This window comes from Arachis hypogaea, chromosome 6 (assembly GCF_003086295.3).
Source record: "Arachis hypogaea cultivar Tifrunner chromosome 6, arahy.Tifrunner.gnm2.J5K5, whole genome shotgun sequence".
Lineage (NCBI taxonomy): Eukaryota > Viridiplantae > Streptophyta > Magnoliopsida > Fabales > Fabaceae > Arachis > Arachis hypogaea.
In genome coordinates, this window is record NC_092041.1 from 46,073,668 (window position 1) to 46,081,766 (window position 8,099).

Genomic DNA, 8,099 nt, shown 5'->3' on the forward strand with positions numbered 1-8,099 from the left:
CCTCAGTAACATGTCTCCTTTTTCATTATTCTTTCAAGAGCCAACATTCATGAACCACAAATTCAAAAGACATGTGCACTGTTTAAGCATACATTCAGAAAACAAAAGTATGGCCACCACATCAAGATAATTAAACTGTTATAAAATTCAAAATTCATGCAATTCTTTTCTTTTTCAATTAAGAACATTTTTCATTCAAGAAAGGTGATGGATTCATAGGACATTCATAACTTTAAGGCATAGACACTAAGACACTAATGATCACAAGACACAAACATAGACAAACATAAGCACTAAAATTCGAAAAACAGGAAAATAAAGAACAAGGAAATTAAAGAACGGGTCCACCTTAGTGATGGCGGCTCTTTCTTCCTCTTGAAGATCCTATGGAGTGCTTGAGCTCCTCAATGTCTCTTCCTTGTCTTTGTTGCTCCTCTCTCATGATTCTTTGATCTTCTCTAATTTCATGGAGGATGATGGAGTGTTCTTGATGCTCCACCCTTAGTTGTCCCATGTTGGAACTCAATTCTCCTAGGGAGGTGTTTAGTTGCTCCCAATAGTTTTGTGGAGGAAAGTGCATCCCTTGAGGTATCTCAGGGATTTGATGATGAGAGGAGTCTCTTGTTTGCTCCATCCTCTTCTTAGTGATGGGCTTGTCCTCATCAATGGGGATGTCTCCCTCTATGTCAACTCCAACTGAATAACAGAGGTGACAAATGAGATGAGGGAAGGCTAACCTTGCCAAGGTAGAAGACTTGTCCGCCACCTTATAAAGTTCTTGAGATATAACCTCATGAACTTCTATTTCTTCTCCAATCATGATGCTATGAATCATGATAGCCCGGTCTATGGTAACTTCGGACCGGTTGCTAGTGGGAATGATTGAGCGTTGGATAAACTCCAACCATCATCTAGCCACGGGTTTGAGGTCATGCCTTCTCAATTGAACCGGCTTCCCTCTTGAATCTCTCTTCCATTGGGCGCCCTCTTCACATATGACTGTGAGGACTTGGTCCAACCTTTGATCAAAGTTGACCCTTCTAGTGTAAGGATGTTCATCTCCTTGCATCATGGGCAAGTTGAATGCCAACCTTACATTTTCCGGACTAAAATCCAAGTATTTCCCCCGAACCATAGTAAGATAATTCTTTGGATCCGGGTTCACACTTTGATCATGGTTCTTGGTGATCCATGCATTGGCATAGAACTCTTGAACCATTAAGATTCCGACTTGTTGAATGGGGTTGGTAAGAACTTCCCAACCTCTTCTTCGAATCTCATGTCGGATCTCCGGATATTCACTCTTTTTGAGTGAAAAAGGGACCTCGGGGATCACCTTCTTCAAGGCCACAACTTCATAGAAGTGGTCTTGATGCACCCTTGAGATGAATCTCTCCATCTCCCATGACTCGGAGATAGAAGCTTTTGCCTTCCCTTTCCTCTTTCTAGAGGTTTCTTCGGCCTTGGATGCCATAAATGGTTATGGAAAAACAAAAAGCAATGCTTTTACCACACCAAACTTAAAAGGTTTGCTCGTCCTCGAGCAAAAGAAGAAAGAAGAGAGTAGAAGAAGAAGAAATGAGGAAGAAGGGAATGGCTTTGTGTTCGGCCAAAAGGGGTAGAAGTGGTGTGAATGTTGTGTGAAAATGAAGGAGTGAAGGAGGGTTTATATAGGAGTGGGGGAAGGGTAGGGTTCGGACATGTATGGGTGGGTTTGGGAGGGAAAGTGGTTTGAATTTGAAGGGTGAGGTAGGTGGGGTTTTATGGAAGATGGATGTGAGTGGTGAAGAGAAAGATGGGATTTGATAGGTGAAGGGTTTTTGGGAAAGAGGTGTTGAGGTGATTGGTGAATGGGTGAAGAAGAGAGAGAGAGTGGTAGGGTAGGTGGGGATCCTGTGGGGTCCACAGATCCTGAGGTGTCAAGGAAAAGTCATCCCTGCACCAAATGGCATGCAAAAATGCGTTTTTAGCCATTTCTGGCGTTAAACGCCGGGCTGGTGCCCATTTCTGGCGTTTAACGCCAAGAGCTTGCGCTTTTCTGGCGTTTAACGCCAGTCTGGTGCCCCTTTCTGGCGTTAAACGCCCAGAATGGTGCCAGACTGGGCGTTAAACGCCCAACAGCTAGCCTTACTGGCGTTTAAACGCCAGCATGCTCTCCTCCAGGGTGTGCTGTTTTTCTTTCTGTTTTTCATTCTGTTTTTGCTTTTTTCATTGATTTTGTGACTTCTCATGATCATCAACCTACAGAAAACATAAAATAACAAAAGAGAATAGATAAAATATAACATTGGGTTGCCTCCCAACAAGCGCTTCTTTAAAGTCAGTAGCTTGACAGAGGGCTCTCATGGAGCCTCAAAAATACTCAGAGCAATGTTGGAACCTCCCAACACCAAACTTAGAGTTTGAATGTGGGGGTTCAACACCAAACTTAGAAGTTGGTTGTGGCCTCCCAACACCAAACTTAGAGTTTGACTGTGGGGGCTCTGTTTGGCTCTGTTTTGAGAGAAGCTCTTCATGCTTCCTCTCCATGGTGACAGAGGGATATCCTTGAGCCTTAAACACCAAGGATTCTTCATTCACTTGAATGATCAACTCTCCTCTATCAACATCAATCACAGCCTTTGCTGTGGCTAGGAAGGGTCTGCCAAGGATGATGGATTCATCCATGCACTTCCCAGTCTCTAGGACTATGAAATCAGTAGGGATGTAATGGTCTTCAACCTTTACCAGAACATCCTCTACAAGTCCATAAGCTTGTTTTCTTGAGTTGTCTGCCATCTCTAGTGAGATTTTTGCAGCTTGCACCTCAAAGATCCCTAGCTTCTCCATTACAGAGAGAGGCATGAGGTTTACACTTGACCCTAGGTCACACAAGGCCTTCTTGAAGGTCATGGTGCCTATGGTACAAGGTATTGAAAACTTCCCAGGATCCTGTCTCTTTTGAGGTAGTTTCTGCCTAGACAAGTCATCCAGTTCTTTGGTGAGCAAAGGGGGTTCATCCTCCCAAGTCTCATTTTCAAATAACTTGTCATTTAGCTTCATGATTGCTCCAAGGTATTTAGCAACTTGCTCTTCAATGACATACTCATCCTCTTCAGAGGAAGAATACTCATCTGAGCTCATGAATGGCAGAAGTAAGTCCAATGGAACCTCTATGGTCTCATTTTGAGCCTCAGATTCCCATGGTTCCTTATTGGGGAACTCATTGGAGGTCAGTGGACGTCCATTGAGGTCTTCCTCAGTGGCGTTCACTGCCTCTTCCTCCTCTCCAAATTCGGCCATGTTGATGGCTTTGCACTCTCCTTTTGGATTTTCTTCTGTATTGCTTGGAAGAGTACTAGGAGGGAGTTCAGTAATTTTCTTGCTCAGCTGACCCACTTGTGCCTTCAAATTTCTAATGGAGGACCTTGTTTCAGTCATGAAACTTTGAGTGGTTTTGATTAGATCAGAGACTATGGTTGCTAAGTCAGAGGTATTCTGCTTAGAACTCTCTGTTTGTTGCTGAGAAGATGATGGGAAAGGCTTGCTATTGCTAAACCTGTTTCTTCCACCATTATTATGGTTGAAACCTTGTTGAGGTCTCTGTTGATCCTTCCATGAGAAATTTGGATGATTTCTGCATGAAGAATTATAGGTGTTCCCATAGGGTTCTCCCATGTAATTCACCTCTTCTATTGAAGGGTTCTCAGGATCATAAGCTTCTTCTTCAGATGAAGCTTCCTTAGTACTGCTTGGTGCATTTTGCATTCCAGACAGACTTTGAGAAATCATATTGACTTGTTGAGTCAATATTTTATTCTGAGCCAGTATGGCATTCAGAGTGTCAATCTCAAGAACTCCTTTCTTCTGATTGGTCCCATTGTTCACAGGATTCCTTTCAGAAGTGTACATGAATTGGTTATTTGCAACCATTTCAATCAGCTCTTGAGCTTCTGTAGGCGTCTTCTTCAGATGAAGAGATCCTCCAGCAGAGCTATCCAAAGACATCTTGGACAGTTCAGAGAGACCATCATAGAAAATACCTATGATGCTCCCTTCAGAAAGCATATCAGAGGGACACTTTCTGATTAATTGTTTGTATCTTTCCCAAGCTTCATAGAGGGATTCTCCTTCCTTCTGTCTGAAGATTTGGACTTCCACTCTAAGCTTACTCAATTTTTGAGGTGGAAAGAACTTTGCCAAGAAGGCATAGACTAGCTTTTCCCAAGAGTTCAGGCTTTCTTTAGGTTGTGAGTCCAACCATATCCTAGCTCTGTCTCTTACAGCAAAAGGGAATAGCATAAGTCTGTAGACCTCAGGGTCAACCCTATTAGTCTTGACAGTGTCACAGATTTGCAAGAATTCAGCTAAAAACTAATGAGGATCTTCCAAGGGAAGTCCATGGAACTTGCAATTCTGTTGCATTAGAGAAACTAATTGAGGCTTAAGCTCAAAGTTGTTTGCTCCAATGGCAGGGATAGAGATGCTTCTCCCATAGAAGTCGGGAGTAGGTGCAGTAAAGTCACCCAACACCTTCCTTGCATTGTTGGCATTGTTGTTGTTTTCGGCTGCCATGGGTTCTTCTTCTTTGAAGATTTCTGTTAGGTCCTCTACAGAGAATTGTGCCTTAGCTTCTCTTAGCTTTCGCTTCAAGGTCCTTTCAGGTTCAGGATCAGCCTCAACAAGAATGCTTTTGTCCTTGCTCCTGCTCATAAGAAAGAGAAGAGAATAAGAAAATGTGGAATCCTCTATGTTACAGTATAGAGATTCCTTAAGGTGTCAGAGGAAAAGAAAAATAGAAGGCAGAAGTAGAAAATTCGAACTTATCAAAGAAGATGGAGTTCGAATTTTGCATTAAGGAATAGTGTTAGTCCATAAACAGAAGGATGTGAGAAGAAGGGAAGTAATTTTCGAAAATTAAGTAAAAGATTTTGAAAACATTTTGAAAAACACTAATTGATTTTCGAAAATAAAAGTGGGAAAGAAATCAAGTGATTTTTGAAAAAGAATTTGAAATTAGAAATCAAAAAGATTTGATTGAAAACTATTTTAAAAAAGATGTGGTTAAGAAGATATGACTGATTTTAAAAAGATGTGATTGAGAAGATATGATTTGAAAAACATTTTAAAAAAAAAGATTTGATTTTAAAAATTAATGACTTGGCTATCAAGAAAAGATATGATTCAAACATTAAACCTTTCTCAACAGAAAAGGCAACATACTTGAAATGTTGAATCAAATCATTAATTGATAGCAAGTATCTTTGAAAATAGAAAGAAATTGATTTTGAAAAAGATTTGATTGAAAAGATATGATCTGAAAAAGATTTGATTTTGAAAAGATTTTGAAAACTTGAAAAAAATTGATTTGAAAACAAAATCTTCCCTCCTGTGCCATCCTGGCGTTAAACGCCCAGAATGGTGCACATTCTGGCGTTTAACGCCCAAAAATCTACCCTTTTGGGCGTTAAACGCCCAACCAGGCACCCTGGCTGGCGTTTAAACGCCAGTCTGTCCTTCTTCACTGGGCGTTTTGAACGCCCAGCTTTTTCTGTGCAATTCCTCTGCTGTATGTTCTGAATCTTCAATTCTCTGTATTATTGACTTGAAAAGACACAAATTAAAAATATTTTTGGATTTTTAATAATAAGGAATAATCAAAATGCAACTAAAATCAAATAACAATGCATGCAAGACACCAAACTTAGCAGTTTGTATACTACTGACACTATATGAGACACATAAACACTCAAGTCAAGAGAATTCAAAGATCAAAGCAATGAAATCATCAAGAACAACTTGAAGATTAATGAAGACACATGCATGAATGCAAGAAAAACAAAAACATGCAATTGACACCAAACTTAAAATGAGACTCTAGACTCAAAAAAAGAAATATTTTTGGTTTTTTTTCGAAAATTAAGTGGAAAAGAAAATAAAGGTATCAAAATTCTTAATGAGAATTCCAGGAATCATGCAATGTTAGTCTAAAGCTTCAGTCTAAAGAAATTAGACATGGCTGAACAAGCTTCAGCAGGACATTGCATTCAAGAGCTAAATTGATGAAAATCAATCAGCTTTGGTGATGATAAGAACATCACCTTGAAACACTAGAATTCATTCTTAAGAACTCTGAAGAAAAATACCTAATCTAAGCAACAAGATGAACCGTCAGTTGTCCAAACTCAACAATCCCCGGCAACGGCGCCAAAAACTTGGTGGACGAAATTGTGATCAATACCATGGCATAAACACAACTTCGCACAACTAACCAGCAAGTGTACTGGGTCGTCCAAGTAATAAACCTTACGCGAGTAAGGGTCGATCCCACAGAGATTGTTGGTATGAAGCAAGCTATGGTCACCTTGTAAATCTTAGTCAGGCAGACTCAAATGGGTATGGTGATATACGAATAAAACATAAAGATAAAGATAGAGATACTTATGTAATTCATTGGTAGGAATTTTAGATAAGCGTATGAAGATGCTTGTCCCTTCCGTCTCTCTGCTTTCCTACTGTCTTCATCCAATCCTTCCTACTCCTTTCCATGGCAAGCTTAAGCAAGGGTTTCACCGTTGTTAGTGGCTACCTCCCATCCTCTCAGTGGAAATGTTCAACGCACCCTGTCACGGCACGGCTATCCATCTGTCGGTTCTCGATCAGGCCGGAATAGAATCCAGTGATTCTTTTGCGTCTGTCACTAACGCCCCGCCCTCAGGAGTTTGAAGCACGTCACAGTCATTCAGTCATTGAATACTACTCAGAATACCACAGACAAGGTTAGACCTTCCGGATTCTCTTGAATGCCGCCATCAGTTCTAGCCTATACCACGAAGACTCTGATCTCATGGAATGGCTGGCTCGGTTGTCAGGCGAGCACTCGGTTGTCAGGCGATCAACCATGCATCGTGTATCAGGAATCCAAGAGATATTCGCCCAATCGAAGGTAGAACGGAGGTGGTTGTCAGTCACACGTTCATAGGTGAGAATGATGATGAGTTTCACGGATCATCACATTCATCAAGTTGAAGAACAAGTGATATCTTAGAACAAGAACAAGCGGGATTGAATAGAAGAACAATAGTACTTGCATTAATACTCGAGGTACAGCAGAGCTCCACACCTTAATCTATGGTGTGTAGAAACTCCACCGTTGAAAATACATAAGAACAAGGTCTAGGCATGGCCGAATGGCCAGCCTCCCAGTGATCTAAGATAGCAAAAGAACAAAGGTAGCTACCCAGATCTATCAATACAATAGTAAAATGTCCTACTTATAGAAAACTAGTAGCCTAAGGTTTACAGAGATGAGTAAATGACATAAAAATCCACTTCCGGGCCCACTTGGTGTGTGCTTGGGCTGAGCAATGAAGCATTTTCGTGTAGAGACTCCTCTTGGAGTTAAACGCCAGCTTTAGTGCCAGTTTGGGCGTTTAACTCCCATTTTGGTGCCAGTTCCGGCGTTTAACGCTGGGAATTCTGAAGGTGACTTTGAACGCCGGTTTGGGCCATCAAATCTTGGGCAAAGTATGGACTATTATATATTGCTGGAAAGCCCAGGATGTCTAATTTTCAACGCCGTTAAGAGCGCGCCAATTAGGCTTCTGTAGCTCCAGAAAATCCACTTCGAGTGCAGGGAGGTCAGAATCCAACAGCATCTGCAGTCCTTTTTAGTCTCTAAATCAGATTTTTGCTCAGGTCCCTTGATGAGCGGATATTTTGTACGCTTTTTGGGGGTAATTTCATGTAGATTTTAGCATGTTTTAGTTAGTTTTTAGTAGAATAATATTAGTTTTTAGGCAAAAATCATATTTCTGGACTTTACTATGAGTTTGTGTGTTTTTCTGTGATTTCAGGTATTTTCTGACTGAAATTGAGGGAGCTGAGCAAAAATCTGACTTAGGCTGAAAAAGGACTGCTGATGCTGTTGGATCCTGACCTCCCTGCACTCGAAATGGATTTTCTGGAGCTACAGGAGTCCAATTGACGCGCTCTCAACGGCGTTGGAAAGTAGACATCCAGGGCTTTCCAGCAATATATAATAGTCCATACTTTGAGCGAGGATAGACGACGTAACTTGGCGTTAAACGCCAAGTTCATGCTGCTGTCTGGAGTTAAAC

The 8,099-nt window shown here is 41.1% G+C and overlaps 1 non-coding gene across 1 annotated transcript; it reads left to right on the forward strand.

Annotated features, from left to right (window-relative positions):
* The first annotated feature begins 4,041 nt into the window (after window positions 1–4,041).
* Window positions 4,042–4,149, forward strand: LOC112700004 (small nucleolar RNA R71). Its single transcript, XR_003152932.1, has one exon. It is a non-coding gene; the product is annotated as a small nucleolar RNA R71 (small nucleolar RNA).
* Window positions 4,150–8,099: the final 3,950 nt, after the last annotated feature.